General features: G+C 46.2%; 1 long non-coding RNA gene across 1 annotated transcript in view; it reads right to left on the bottom strand.

Annotated features, from left to right (window-relative positions):
* Positions 1-2,991: 2,991 nt before the first annotated feature.
* The window catches only part of LOC122209810, a 57,136-nt gene continuing 43,856 nt past the window's right edge, over positions 2,992-16,271 (bottom strand). The window contains exons 3-4 of the long non-coding RNA XR_006197761.1: positions 9,700-9,834; positions 2,992-3,255 (exon numbers count right to left, since the gene is read on the bottom strand). This is a non-coding gene — a long non-coding RNA (uncharacterized LOC122209810). The remainder of the gene's footprint in view (positions 3,256-9,699; positions 9,835-16,271) is intronic.

Below are 16,271 nucleotides of genomic sequence, written 5' to 3' on the forward strand. Positions count from 1 at the left end.
CAGACTTCTGACCCTGTTGGCATTCCCCTCCCCATTAAGATCCCCCGGGAGTGCTCAGAAGGTCTTCCAGGTCTGGCACACTGCCTGAACCCTGCTCCAAACTGTGACCTCAGCCTTCTCCTTGGGCCAAGAACTCTGGCAGGCCGCTCATGGCCGCCCACAAAGAGATCTGTTCTGGGACACCCTGTTACTCTACCAAGAGGAGCAAATAGCTCTTTGTCACTTGTCTGGTTTGGTCTGGGGCCTGGGAGAAATTAAGATATCCAGGCAAAAGAGCAATCTGGAATTCAGAGACCAGACGGGTCAGTACGTACTGCGTTTTTATGGGCACAAATATGTACTATGCAAACTGGCATTCCTAATAATTGCCTCTGATAAATAACAGTATGCTACAGTGCACTGTGGTTTCATCTTGGCTTTAAAATTAAGACACATAATATAACTCACACGTGCAATTTTTCAATTTTTCCCTTGCAGTTCATCTTCTCAGATTGTCAGAGATGATAATGATTATTGTTCGCTTGGGTAGCTCTGGCCTGGCGGAAGATCACAGAAGGAACAGACTAATAATAACATTAGCCCTTTACACTGGGTTCAGGGAGCAAAGCAATGCCTGTGGCCGAGGCTGGGGGTCGGGGGATCATTGTGGAGGAGCTGTTTTGGAGACACTTGTCCACATTCCTAGAAAGAGAAAATTCCATCCAATAGATTGATCAACTCCCATGGTGGTATTGGTGAGCTATTTAAAAAAAATTTTTTTAAATATTTACTTATTTTTGAGACAGAGAGAGACAGAGTATGAGCCAGGGAAGGGCAGAGAGAGGGGGAGACACAGAATCTGAAGCAGGCTCCAGGCTCTGAGCTGTCAGAAACCAATGCGGGGCTCAAACCCACGAACTGTGAGATCATGACATGAGCCTAAGTTGGATGCTTAACCGACTGAGCCACCCAGGCGTCCCCCCACCTTTTTTTTTTTTAATGTTTATTTTTGAGACAGACAGAGACAGAGAAGGAGCCAGGGAGGGGCAGAGAGAGAGGGAGACACAGTTGGTTAGCTATTTAAAAACATTTTTGGAGAGGGACACCTGGGTGGCTCAGTCGGTTAAGTGTCCAGCTCTTGATTTCAGTTCAGGTCATGATCTCACAGTTTGTGGGTTCGAGCCCCACATCAGGCTCTGTGCTGATAGCATGGAGCCTGCTTGTGATTCTCTCTCTCTCCTCTCTCTCTCTGCACCTCCCCCCTTTCACTCTCTCTCTCTTTCAATCTCAAAAAAAAAAAAAAAAAACATTAAAAAAATTTTTTTTTGCTTTTTAAAACTTTATTGAATTTTGGCTTAAAAAGTAATGCATAATTGTTTAAACAACTCAAATAATTCCAAGGCATAATAGGCTCTCTCTTTTCCCCTTTAATTCCACCATTTTATTTGCCATTTTTCCTTCATTTATTTAAATACATGTAAACATAGTCACATTTTTAGGGTTTTTTTCCCCATAACACAGATCTAATCATTAGATACTGATAGGTATGACTCTTGTGCCTGGAAAACAAACACAGCAGTGTTCAGAGTTGTAATAAATAACCAGAGCTATCATGTCAAAACATGGTACCTGCTGTGTGACAGGCGCTGTCCTCAGCTCCTTGGCTGTCACTTCATTTAGTCGTATAGCAAAGTTATGAGATAGGTATTATTATTCCCATTTTACAAATGAGAAAACTGAGGGGTGCCTGGAGGGTTTGGTCGGTTAAGTGTCCAACTTTGGCTCAGGTCATGATCTCACAGCTCGAAGGGTTCGAGCCCCCTGTCGGGCTCTGTGCTGACAGCTCAGAGGCTAAAGCCTGCTTCGGATTCTGTGTCTCCCTCTCTCTCTCTGCCCCTCCCCTACTCATATTCTCCCTCTCTTTCTCTCTTTCAAATATAAAATAAAACATAAAAAAAAATTACAAATGAGAAAACGGAGGCTAAGAGCAGTTAAGCCTGGCCATGGGGTCTGTGAGGACAGAAACGTTGATTTTTGTTCCCCACAGTCTCCCAGCACCCAGCATGGTGGCCGGCAGGTAGCAGAGCTCGATGCGTAGATTTCGGCTATGCCGTGGTTGTGCGGGTCTGCGTGGACAGCCAGTGGTGGAGTAGGGCGTGAACCCAGCTCTCAGCTACCACGTAACATCGACAGCCTTGAGGTAGTAGCACTGGAGAGAGGCTAGAGAACTTTGCACGTCGATCTCCCCTTAGCCCAGAAGACTCACAAGCAAGCTCCCCGCTTCTGAGCCTGCCCAGACTAGGGGCGGGGTGGGATCTCCCAGGCCCGGCAAGTGGAACTATGGCTCTGGTAGGGTTTCTTCCTCAGGGTCCTGCCCACAGTTTTATTCTAACACCCCCGTGAAAATGATTCTTGGTGCTCAGAATAGCTACAAAGGCAGGGATGCCTGGGTGGCTCTGTGGGTTGAGTGTTCTCTTTTTTTTTTTTTTTTAATGTTTATTTATTTATTTTGAGAGAGAACACGAGTATAGGAGGGGAAGAGAAAGAGAGGGAAAGACAGAATCCCAAGCAGACTCCACGCTGTTAGCACTGAGCCTGATGCAGGACTCGATCCCACAAACCATGAGATCATGACCTGAGCCCAAATCAAGAGCCAGAGGCTTAACTGGCTGAGCCACCCAGGTGCCCCAAGTGTCTGACTCTTGATTTGGTCTCAGGTCATGATCCCAGTGTCATAGGATCGAGCCCCACGTTGGAGTCTGCGCTGAGCATGGAGCCTGCTTAAGATTCTCTCTCTCCTCCCCTCTCCTCTGCTTTTGCTCTTTCTCTGTTCAAAAGAAAAAAAGAAAGAGACTATCTACAAAGGCAGACAAACAGCAAAGCCTTCTGGAGACTGGACGAGGATCAGTGCTTCTGCCTTGCTGATTGAGAAGAAACCAATGAAAAAGTGAATCGATGAACATTCTCTGGACAACCGTGGACTCTCAGGCACATTTACTAGAGTATCTCAGCTTACTCCCCGAATGGCAGGGTGATTTTGCAGATGAAGAAACTGAGGCTCAATGAGGTACAAAGACCGTCCACAGCTCTAAGGCAGCGGACCCGCGTGGTCTGCCTGCCCGTTCAGGCTTCTCCTACAGTCAGCATTCAGGAAATGCCATCATGTTTCACTCAAGAGCTCAAGGCTGCCGTTTGTCAGCTCACAAGGGTGCACTGGGTCCATTTGCTCTGCCGTTAACTCGGGCCACTGCTTCTCTAGATCTCAACAGCTAGAAGCTAAAAGAGCATAAGAAGAAATTAAAGATGCATACATGAGTTATTTTCCCACTATGATATTGCAAAAACATAACGCTCCCAAGAACATGCCTGGTTTTATTTTTTGTTTGTTGGTTTTGGTTTTGGGAGCAAAAGGTTTGGAGAAAAAACCCCCGTAAGATTGGGAGCAAAAGGTTTGGAGAAAAAAACCCCGTAAGACTGAAATGGACTGAAACCCAGGGAGGAGAAAGGGGCTGGCTGAACAGAGGAGGGGCAGCCTGCTTCCTGGAAGGAGCAGGGTTGGGAAGAAGAGCTTGTGATTTAAGGCAAGGAGGAGGGAACTCAACTGGCATCGTGGCTGGGCAGGGTGCTAAGGAGAGAGACAAAAGCAACATGCAAGTGGCCCCAGGTTGCACCGGATGAGGGACCCGAGAGGCTGCATGACCCAGAGGAAGAATGGAGGAAGGCCCCACAGGAGCAGTGTGGGACGTGAGAGAGCTCTAGCAATGCAGGTGGGCTCTCTGGAAATTGGAGTCATGGGTGGAGGGCTGGAGTCCTGCAGTCTGGGCGCCGAGATCCGCTAGGAGCTCCCGCACGCACGGGGGGGCTTGCGAGGAAGGCGACCTTTCCCGGGACCCACCAGATAGCAGCATTTTCACTATTGTCACGTCAACTTACACCCCGCTTGTAGCTGGGGGCTGAGAATCCTGGCAAAGAGAAGGCACGCTATTTCCGTTTTGTTGTTGTTGTTTTGTTTTGCCACAATTGCATACACTGCCTGAAACTCACTCATTAAAAAAGACCAACATCTTAAAAGCTGCATGTGAATGTTTCTGAGCTGAGTAGTTGTTTGAGGCTTGATGGTACATTTTCGGAGCCAGCCCCCTAACAGGCTTCCCGCCTGTCCTTCTCCCACCCCCTCACCCCTCCACAACACACACGGGCACAGCCAGCATCTGACATGACTGCCCCTCGGGTTACACTTTCTCATCTCCCTCCTGTCGCGCCTTGTCCGAATTAAGTGAAACCCACTGGTCCCAAGGACTGTGCTGTGCTGTTCCTCTACTCAACAGCTTGTTAATACTGAAGAGAAGGATTACATTTGAAAGCAAGTACTGCCCTTATCTTATTGTGATGCTGTTCTCTGATTCTCCTGCACTGCTTTGAATAATCAGTATTTGGGGGTGGGGGGAAGGAAAGAAAGAAAGAAAAAAAACGGTTAACCTCTCCATTGGCCTTCAGCGTGGTGGCTCCAATGAGCTGTCACAAACAGCGTTCCGTAACAAATGAGATTATACCTCTCTTCATTATCCACCCTTTTCGGCACATACAGTAGCAATGCGGAGACCTTCAGGGATCACGTCAACCAAATCCCAAGTTAGAGATGTTTAAATTCAAAAATCCACACTCCGCTGCACCTGTTCTTTCCCGGCTACCGTGGTGAATTTGGGGTTTACATAGAACTCCTTGAAAATTTATTTTAAAGTAAATGGAGGCTTGTTTCACGATTGAAAAGTTATTTCAACATGCATCCGAGACAGCGTGGCCGCAAATGGAGTATAAAGGCAAGAGGATCCTGACTTGAGATTTTCGTTTTAGCCTGGCGCATTCAAAGCAGTAATCTACGTTGTGTCCAGCCAAGTGGTGAGAGACTATGTTAGAAAGATTAAAGGATTATTTTTTTTTAATCCACTGGAACTCCAGCCACGGCCCCTCTCTCAGTAACATTAATAACTATAATGGACTGAATTCACATACCTCTTTTCTTCAAGACTCTCAAAATGTTTTTGCCAAATGGAACTCACCAAATCGCAGATGAATTTAAAGAGATCACTTGGACAAACTCCTTATGTTTGGGGCTTGAGGAAGCCCCAATTGACTTCCTTATGAGGAAGCTTGAGGCCCAGGGAAGTTCACTGACTTGGTCCGGGTCCGGGTCTTGCGTCCACTTCCTGACAAGGCAGAGAGCTCAAACCCAGGCCCTCAGGTTTTTCAGCCTGGGGTGTTCTTCCCCCAACACCCTGGCTCCTCAAAATATGGTCGTGGACCTGCTGCATCCATTTGTCAGAGAAGCAGAGTCCCAGGCCCCATCCCAGACCTGCGGAATCCAAATCTGCATTTTTTAAGGTTTTTTTTAAGTTTATTTATTTATTTTGAGAGAAAGAGAGTGGGGGAGGGGGAGGGGGAGGGGGAGGGGGAGGGGGAGGGGGAGGGGGAGGGGGAGGGGGAGGGGGAGGGGGAGGGGGAGGGGGAGGGGGAGGGGGAGGGGGAGGGAGAGGGAGAGGGAGAGGGAGAGGGAGAGGGAGAGGGAGAGGGAGAGGGAGAGGGAGAGGGAGAGGGAGAGGGAGAGGGAGAGGGAGAGGGAGAGGGAGAGGGAGAGGGAGAGAATCCCAAGCAGGCTCCGCACTGCCAGTGCAGAGCCTGACATGGGGCTCAATCTCACAAACCATTGAGAGCCGACATCAAGAGTCGGACGCTTAACCGACTGAACCACCCAGGCGCCCGTAGATCTGCATTTTTAACAAGAGTCCTCAGTGTCCGTGTGCATATTAAAGTCCCAGAAGCCTGCTTTACACCTAACTGTCACTGTCCACAGCACTATGACCTTTGCACTTGACATCAGCCCATTTTCTGGACATTCTCAAGAAAGTCCAATAAAATAAGTACAGTAATGGTGTGGGAAGAACATTCTTTACTGAAAGAAAAGTGTTCTAGGGACATCTGATCATAGCAAGGGAAGAAAAAGTTCAGAAGAGGATCCTTGTGGAGTTTTCATGGAGATCTTATGCTGGGCACCTGCAAAAATAGGGTCCTTGTCCTGAACAAGCTTATACTTGGGTAGGAGACTGAAATCTAGAGCCTGGGAGCAAAAATAGACCATTCAATTCTAAATCAGGATGTAGAGTCTAGAGAGAACGTCCAGTGGGTCACCCCTAACTTATCCTCCTTTTTGTTGCCAAAGAGAAATTTCTACTCTGCGATTTTGACTGACTCTCAGGCTTCAGTGACCCACTACTGCCTGCAGGGTAAAGTGCAAAGTCCCCTGAATAGCTCCTGGGAGCCCCTCTTCAGCCTCAGCACTCTCTTTCCCATCACCCCTTTTCATGCCCCTATGCCCCAGAAACACTAAGTTACTTGCGGTTAGTTCCCTAATCTGCCTGCCTTCATTCATCCCAGAACGTCTGCAAGAGGCTTTCCCCATGAATGCATTTTTTCTTCTGCATCCCCTTATCTGGCTAATCTTTCTCATCCTTATGGTCTCTGGTGACTGTGCTCACATTATGCCCTGAGTTATAGACTAAATGTTTGAGCTCTCCCAAAATTTCTGTATTGAAGCTCCAACCCCCAATGTGATGATGTGATGGTATTTGGAGGTAGGGCCTTTGGGAAGTAATTAAGTCTAGATGAGGTCATGAGGCCTCAGGATGGAGTTGACACCTTTCTAAAACGGGGAAGAGATGCCAGGGCGCTGTCTCTACAGCATGAGAACTCACAGCAAGAAGGCAGCTCTCTAAGCCTGCAAGGGGGCTCTCGCCATTAACCAAATCTGCCAGCACTTTGATCTTGGACTCCACAGCCTCCAGAACTATGAGAAGTAAATGTTCGTCTGTTGTTTAAGCCACTCTGTCTGTGGTATTTTGTTAAAGCATCCTGAACAGGACTGAGATACCCGGTGTTCATAACTACAATGCTCGCTGATTTTTACTCATCTGTCTTCCCACAAATGGCAGACTCCATCAGGCTGGGGCACATGTCTCTCATTCAATATTCCAGAACGTTGAGCCCAGCACATAGAACACACTCCATAAATGCTGAATGAAACAGAGTGCATGTGAACAAATCTGTACGTGCAGGAGATAGAATTTGAGCTGAGCCCCGAAAGGTTTTAAAGGCTATGGAGGGAAGGGGCACCTGGGTGGCTTAGCTGTTTGGGCCTCTGACTCTTGATTTCAGTTCAGTTCATCATCCCGGGGCCATGGGATTGAGCCCTGAGTCGGGCTCCGCGCTGAGAGTGCAGAGCCTGCTTGAAATTCTCTCTCTTTCTCTCTCTGCCCCTCTCCCAGTCATGCTTTCCCTCTCTCTCTGAAAATAAATAAACTTTTTTAAAAACAGGTTATGGAGGGGCGCCTGGGTAGCTCAGTCGGTTGAGCGTCTGAATTCAACTCAGGTCATGATCTCGTGGTCTGTGAGTTTGAGCCCCGTGTCAGGCTCTGTGCTGACAGCTCGGAGCCTGGAGTCTGCTTTGGATTCTGTGTCTCCTCCTCTCTCTGCCCCTCCCCTGCTCATGCTTTGTCTCTCTGTCTCTCAATAATAAATAAACGTTAAAAAAAATTTTTTTAAAAAGGTTATGGAGGGGAGGAAAGGTATGAGTGTAAACACAGAAACAAACATGGTGGTTGGTAAATGAATGAATGCATGGAGAGGACAAGGAAAGTGAGGAGGATATCAAGGATTTGTCTAAGACAGCGAGAAGAGAAAATGGGATTTGAGGTCGAGAAAAGGACGTTGATTTTTTATTGTTACTGCTGCCAATTTTTAAATTATTTTACCAAAGTATAAAATAGGTACAGTAAACTACATGTACATGGAGAGTGTGCTTTGATTAATTTTCACATACATATACTGTTCTAGGCTGAATTATGCTGTCTCCTTGTCAAAATTCATGTTGAAATCCCGAACCCTCCAGTACCTTCGAATGTGACTGTATTTGGAGATAGGGTCTTAAAGGACCTAAATAAGTTAAAGTGAGATCATTAGGGTGGGCCCGAATCCATAATGACATCATTATGGTGTCCCCGTAAGCAAAGGAGGATAGGACACAGTCCTAAGAACAGATCAGGCACAGATACACACAGAGAGAAGACCACGTGAGCACACGGGGTGAAGACGGCCGTCTGCAGGCCAAGGAGAGAGGCCTCAGAAGGAACCAACCATGCCCACACCTTGATCTGGGACTTCCAGCCCCCAGGACCAGGAATAAACCTCTGTTGTTTAAGCCCCACAGTCTGTGGTGTTTGTTATAGCAGCGTAAGGAGACTGATAACACACGCCATGGAAGCACCCTCCAGATCCAAATCCAAAACATTCCCAGCACACCAAAAAGGAGCCTGAATTCGACTGCAGTGACAGTTGGATGTCATTTTTGGCTCCTAAGCGGGAGACTTGCCAAGGCAAAATGGAATTTTAGGAAGATTAGAGTAGGAAGAGGAGACTAGGATGAGCTGGCAGTGGAGATAGTGAAGATGAGTAGGGGAGAGAAAGAGACGGCGGGGGAAAGATCCGGAATCTTGCTGAAGTCAGGAAATCCACGAGAGGGTGGCGGTGAAGGAGATTAAAGGGCATTTTATTTTTTTATTTTTAAAAAAAATTTTAATGTTTATTTTTGAGAGAGACACACACACAGAGCATGCATGGGGGAGGGGCAGAGAGAGAGGGAGACACAGAATCTGAAGCAGGCTCCAGGCTCTCAGCTGTCAGCACAGAGCCCCACGTGGGGCTCAAACCCACGGACCACAAGATCATGGCCTGAGCTGAAGTCGGACACCTAACCGACTGAGCCACCCAGGTACCCCTTAAAGGGCATTTTAAAGAGCTGGGAAAATAGCAATGGGGAACGAGGGGACTCCAAAGTCTTTGTCTAGGAGAAGTATTGATGACCAATGTTGGATGTTTTGGGGGAAAAGGTCAGCTGGCATGGGAGACCATGAGTGCCACACTGGGTTTGGGTGGATATGACATGCCCAAATGGTTTAAGCACAACCCTGGAGCCTAAGGGAAGCCAGGATAGGACCGTAATGCGACTGGGTTTAGAGACGTGGACTGTGTGTGGAGAGGAGGCCAAAACGAACACAGTAACAAAATAATAATAGCAGCCAGTGTGTATTAAGTGCTTACTTCCTGGAAGGTGTTGCACTAAAGGCTTTTCCATAGGCGACCTCGTTTACTCCTCACAATGGTCCTTGAGGGAACACTCTATCATTATCATTGTTTGACTAAGAAGGAAACTGAGGCACAGAGAGATGAAGTAACTTGTCTAAGGCCACACAGCCAATAAATGGTGATCTGGTTTTGAACTCAGGCACATAGACACCAGTTCACCCAACTTAGTGCCCTTGGAAGAAAGAGAAGGCAGCTGAAGAGAAGACCGTCTGACCTTTTTGACCTTTTTTTTTTTTTTTTTAATCTCCCGGTCTCCAAACAAGCTAACCTCATTCTATTCCATTCCATTGTTTAAAATGCCTCAAACTCACACTATGGTGCTGATGCCTTCAGAAATGGACAAGGTTTACCTTCAATAAGTTTCTCCTGATGCCTAACCTCGAACACCCTGGCTGTATTTTAATAAAGGACGCTGCCTCCCCTCTGTTCTGCTGCCCGGGGAGCTTGGGTCAGCTGTCTGGCTTTATTATCAATTCACATCCCTGAAAGACAGTATATTTACTGGCAGCTGTTGCAATTACTTACAAATGTGAACTTCTTCCCCTATTCCCTCGCTTCTGGCGGAAGCTCCTCCTCCACGGTCACTTTTCTCTGGGACCGCTCTGCTTTCTTCATGTCTCTGGCACGTGGAACCCCAGGATAGCTCATAGTCCCCGCGGTCTAGAGGAAGACAAGATTACATTTCCATGAATGTGCTTCCACGCCCGTTTTGCAATTTCAGAGTTGTCCACAGGCCTGAAGAAATATCTTCTACTGAAGCAAATAAAAGACACTGACAGGTGCAAAACTCTGAACCAACAGGATTCAGCCAAGAGGGTCTCTAGGCCTTTCTCTTCATACGATTTTGTCTCCTCTCTTACTGTGTTCCAGATTCATCTCTCTGTGAGTTATTTTTTTAAACTTTTTTGCTTCTGATAATTGTGCCTTTATAAAATAGCCCCTCATGTGCATCCAGCAAATGTGCAAACTGTTTCATAATTAAAGAGAGTTCTGTTCCCTGAAACCTGGCATGTGTGGTTAAAATACATGATTTGCGTGGTGTTTTAGTGGAATGTGTGCCTAAAGGGCCGGAGCCCCATTCAGGACCAACAGCTGAATCGAGGCTCAGAGCAGCCAAGCATTATGTGTGAAGACCTACATGGCCACTATCAACTTACTGTATTTAATTTTGACTAAGAAAAATCCATTCCTCTCAGTGACGCAGCAGGATTCTTTGGAAAGACAGAAAAGGGCCATTTGGGGGAAAACAAAATGCTAAATCTAGAAATATTCTGGATTCCTAATTGTTGGTTTTCTCCCCCAAGTCATCTGAGAGACATTTCTTGTTCCATAGCAGGTGTCTGGCCATGAATATCATAACTTAATTAATTATCATGGCTATTTACAGGTATGACTAGCCTATAGAATGTTCATCATACCAACAATTACTATGAAAAGGAATGAACTGCACAATCGTGGGACTTTATGCTTCACAAGATAATTTCCTTTGGTTAATTTTATTTTAGACTTTCCCAATGACCCTGAAGCAGGCAGGGTAGGTTTTAGCATTCCCATTTTATAGGTAAGGACGTTGAAGCACGCAGACAGATGAAGTGTTTCCAAAAAATATACTCTCGTTGGAGGGTAAAGTCTCCCAGGCCACATTTGCTTGTAGATTGCCAGGAGAATGAATACAAGCTCAAGAGTTACGATTTATCTCCAGAGTTGAAGTACTCAACTATCTATACCCGGAGAGTAGCTATGTAGTCGAGTGAACGCTCTCAACACCCAGCTGTTCCCTATCTTGTAGATGAAATCAGCTGAGAAAAGTGCCCTCACATTTGCTACCTGAAGAGTCCAAATTTGATATGTGTAGCTGATAAATTTCAATTTTGAGGCTAAAAAGTCCTCAAATTTTCAGAACGTTTTTGCCTCATTTAGGTAATGCAGTAAAATGGTTTTAGTGTATTCTTTCCGTTGATAAGTGTGGGTGATCCATTTCCTTTGTGAGTGTCAAGTCACATTTACATTTGGGTTGCACCTTAGTTTGTCAAGGCATATTCACTTAGAATAGTTTATACTGTCATAGACTCTGTTGGGGTTCCTAGGTTGGGAATCCCGGTGAATTCCAACTTGGACTCATAATAATATTCCCAATAATTGAAAACCAAGGTACAATTAGTAAGAAGTATTTATGGTATGTCCACCACATGGCAGGCACCACCCTAAGTGCTAGGGGTACAATGATAAGAAAAAACAGGGGCACCTGGTTGGCTCAGTCAGTTAAGCATCCGACTTCAGCTCAGGTCATTATCTCATGGCTCATGAGCTTGAGCCCCACATGGAGCTCTCTGCTCTCAGCACCGTACGCAATTTGGCTCCTCTGTCCCCCTTTCTCTCTGCTCCTCCCCTGCTTGCATGTTCCCTCTTAAAAATAAATAAACATTAAAAAATTAAATTGAATTAAAAAAATATGTCAGGTTTTTAAAAACATGCCAGGTTGTTTTTTTGTTTTTTTAATGAAATCGAGAAGAACACGATACTCTGGGAGCCTAGAATATGGTTTGTCAACAAGACCCACCACAGCTTTCCTGGAAGAAGTAAAATGATCTGAGGAGACAGGAGGTAAGTGAATGGAAAGGAGAAAGATCAATGTTCCAGGCAAAGGGCAGAGGATGTGAAAAGGTCCTGGGGTGGGAGGAAGCTCAACATGGTGACTGGAGGTCAAGTCATGCGATTAGATGGCAGAGCCTGGCAGACTGCAATTCAATGTGAATATTAAGTTGCTCCTACGTGAACGTTTTAAATTTTAATTTTGTTTTTTTAAAATTTATTTTTGAGAGAGACAGAGAGAGACAGAGTGTGTGTGTGTGAGCAGGGGAGGGGCAGAGAGAAAGGGAGAGAGAGAATCCCAAGCAGGCTATGCATTGTCAGCACAGACCCTGAGGTGGGGCACAAACTCATGAACCATGAGATTGTGACCTGACCAAAACCAAGAACTTGACCCTTAACTGAGCTACTCAGGCGCCCCTGTTTTAAATTCTAATTTTTTTAAATGTTTGTTCATTTATTTTTAATTTTTTTAAAGTGTTTTATTTACTTTTGAGAGAGAGAGAGAGAGAGAGAGAGAGAGAGAGAGAGAGACAGACAGAGTATGAGCAGGGAGGGCAGAGAGAGAGGGAGACACAGAATCCAAAGCAGGCTCCAGGCTTTGAGCTGTCAGCACAGAGCCCGATGTGAGGCTCAAGTTCATGAACTGCGACATCATGACCGGAGCCGAAGTCGGCTGCTCAACCAACTGAGCCACCCAGGAGCCCCTTAAATTTTAATTCTAATAACAATGAGAAGCCGAAAAAGGCTTTCAACATGGGGAGAGGTAGGCACAATTTGAGCTGTACTTTGGGAAGATTATTTCAGATTTGATGTAGAAGACACATTGAAGGAGCCCAAGATGGATGTGATTGAATAGTTAGATGAATATTGTAGAAGTCCACGTGGAAGAGGATGGACTGTGGAGGTGGAAATGGGAGAGCAGATGAATTTGAGATGTTTAGTAGGTAAACTTGATGAGAGTAGAGGACAAATTGAATATGGGGGTGAGAAGGAAGAAATAAAGGGCAACCCCCACTGAACATTCCAGGCTTGTGCAACTAGGTCCATGGTTGCACCATGGAAAGTACTTTAAGAAGTCCAGGTTTGTGGGATGAACATCATGAGTTTGAGATTTGTTGAGTTTCACATTCTAAGATACCCAACAAAAGGGCCACATTGGGCTGATCACAGGAGGCAGAAGACAAGGTCTGGGCTGGGGACACAAACTTGTGAGTCATTCTCATGCAGAGCCATAGATGTGGACAAGGAAATATTGCTCAGAGAGACAGATCATAAAGTGAGAAGAAAAGAGGGTTCTAAAAAGAGCCTTGGAGAATTCTGACATTTAATGGTCAGGCAGAAGACTCTAAAAGGAGAGAAAGAGTGTACAAAAGCTAGGAAGAACGTAGAAGGACTTGGTCTGATGGTAGGTAAACAGATTTTCAAGAATGAGGGAACTGGGGCACCTGGGTGGCTCAGTTGGTTGAGCATCTGACTTCGGCTCAGGTCGTGATCTCACGGCTTGTGAGTTCGAGCCCCGTGTCAGGCTCTGTGCTGACAGCTCAGAGCCTGGAGCCTGCTTCTGCTTCTGTGTCTCCCTCTCTCTCTGCCCCAACCCACTCTCATTCTGTCTCTCTCTCAAAACTAAATATTTTTTAAAAATTAAAAAGAATGAGGGAACCGAGGCAAGTAGTGCTGGGAGGTTAAATGCTGTAAGAACTAAAAAATACATCCACTGCTATGGAGATCATTGGTGACCTTGAGAATGGGAGCCAGAAGCCAGAAGTGCAATGGATTGAAGACAGAGTGGCAGAGGAGGATATGCAGACCATAAAATGGACAGCAATTTCAGTGTTCGGTTTCAAAGCACAATTAATGTCTAAGGCACATGCAATCAAAGAATGTAATGCGGGGTGCCTGGGTGGCTCAGTCAGTTAAGCATCTGACTTTGGCTCAGGTCATGATCTTGCTGGGTTTGTGAGGTCAAGCCCCGCGTTGGGCTCTGTGCCGACAGCTCAGAGCCTGGAGCCTCCTTCAGATTCTGTGTCTCCTCCTCTCTCTGCCCCTCCCATGCTCATGCTCTCTTTGTCTCAATAATAAATGTTAAAAAAAAAAAAAGAATGTAACACAAATAATGAAAACCTGCTTTTAGTTTGAATTCAAAAATATGCAATGAGCAAAGCAAACTTTGTTTTCCAGCTTTCCTCCCCTTTTTCTTCTGCTACCTTCTCCTCCAGACATCCAAACTGCTCTCAATCCAGTGTGACTTTCCAGGCTGACCCCATGGCCTCTGGCCAGTTGACTCCCTGCCTCCACCCACTCCTTAGCCCCCCAAAACTGCTTGGTAAACTAATTCTCACTGGGCTGAAAATGAATGGTAGCTGCTGTGTGTGTTAACCCTCTGGGTTTGCTTTTTCACCAGGGACAATTCCCTAACAAGTCTGAAAGGCTGGGGATATAGTTTAGGAAAGGCAAGTGTGAAGGGACTGCAGTGAGGAGATAATATTATGGAGTGAAAACAGCACTAACTTACTAGATCATCTCAAAGAAGTTGTGTCATCTCCCTGGGAGCCCCATTTTTCATTTGTCAACTCTGGGGTTGAATTATACCTCCAGGCTGCAGATTATACCTTCCAGCCCCTTAGCAAACCCAGAACCAGTCAATGGCATGGCTCCTTGGGCATGGGAAGAAAGGAGAGAAGGAATGCTGAGAGAGAAACAGGCATTCCTCCTGCCTCGAGGAAAATGGTTTAAAGTTAGGTTGAACTAGAATTCAATCAATTGAGGTGTGTAAATCACATCGTATTTTAAGCACTCAGAAAAGTTTAATGTTTTTACTTGTTTTTGTGAGAGAGAGAGAGAACAAGTCGGGGAGGGGAAGAGAGAGAGGGAGACCTAGAATCCGAAGCAGGCTCCAGGCTCTGAGCGGTCAGCACAGAGCCTGACACAGGGCTTGAACCCACGAACCATGAGAACAACCTGAGCCGAAGCCGGACGCCTACCAACTGAGCCACCCAGGTGTCCAGAAAAGTTATCTAAAAAAAGAACACCTGAAGGCAAGCTTCAGTAAAGTGAAGAGTCCTTTTGTAGAAGGCATAAATGCCCCTGGATTTATCCCTTTTTAATCACCTAGACGTTCATCTATCAGGATTCCATAAAGCACTAGGTACATTTGTGCTTAATAACAATGTATACTAAAGAAATGGTTGAGATGCTCTGATAAAGATGAATGCTTGACTTCCTCTTTTAAGTCTTTCCTCCACTGCATTTCGCTTTGAAAACCACTTTTCCCTTTGCACTCCAGCTTTTGAAATAGGTCCTTACAAAGTCACTTCATTCAACAGACAGTGGAGGAGAAGTGCTGTTACCAGAAGCGGGATATGACACGCATCCAAAATACTCCTTCTAATTAAGAACCATAGTCTGGAGACGGGTGGATGGTGTGTGAGAGGGGGAGCAGCTCTGCGTCTGAGCTCTGGTTTGGGGAAAGGCATTCCAGGAAGCTCGGAGGGACTTCAGTGTTTCTGTCCTCGCTGGCTTCCGCTCCCGAAGCTGGCCGGCACTCTGGCCCTCCATTCTACTCACCACGTTCCTCACTTTGAGAAGACAAGCTGTCCAAGTTAATCCATTAGGTAGCCTTCTGCGTTAACACCAAACACATGGCACTCCATGCTTCATTAGTACGGACAAGGTGTTCCGGTCACTGTGTCCCTGTGTAGAGCATGCTGGGGTGGCTGCCGTCAAACAAATGCCTTCATGTCTTGCACCTTCCTTAACACACGGCCTCAGCCCACAGCCGCTCTGCTCACTCAACGAACCTGGACAAAACCCTCTGATCTCCTGCCAGCAGCCACTTCTGGCTTGATTAATACTTCCGTCTTACTCTGTGCCAGGCCAAACTGAGCTGGCCTCCTCTGGGGTTTGCTGCCCATCCAGAAGAGCGAGAGCTGTGCAGCTGGGCAGATCTGTCGGCCCAGGGCCGGCACTCAAGACGAGATGATTAGGGCAGATAATGATGAATGAAGCACCCCCAGGTGAAAAATGGCTTCTTTGGAATCCTTATTGATCTGCCAGCTGAGGGTTTTTTTCATGTGGAACCTAAATTTGACATTTCAAATTGAACCTGACTCTCGTAATTGCAGACCAGGCAGTGATTTTAGGTGGAGTCTAGGACATGGCCTAGATAGGGAAACTGAGGCTCAAAGCATGGAAATGACTTGCCCAAAGTAACACAGAGAATCAGTGGCAAAGCCAGGGCTAGGACTCAGGTCTGATGCTCAGGTCAATACCCCAGGCTGCAGGACCACTTACTTCTGCGGGACCCAGGTTCTATCAGTGAGCTAATGTTGTATCCCCTTTGGTATAAAAGACAAAAATCATGCCATATTAATTTAATCTGGACCTTGGCTCCAAAAAAGGCAGTCAAATGAAGATGGACAGCAGGAGGCATGGTGCTTGGAGAGAGGGGAACCAGTCTTATAAGGAGTAGCCAGCCAAGAAACTGCCACTCTCACCCTTAAATGCAT

The sequence above is a fragment of the Panthera leo genome, chromosome E3, assembly GCF_018350215.1.
Source record: "Panthera leo isolate Ple1 chromosome E3, P.leo_Ple1_pat1.1, whole genome shotgun sequence".
NCBI lineage: Eukaryota > Metazoa > Chordata > Mammalia > Carnivora > Felidae > Panthera > Panthera leo.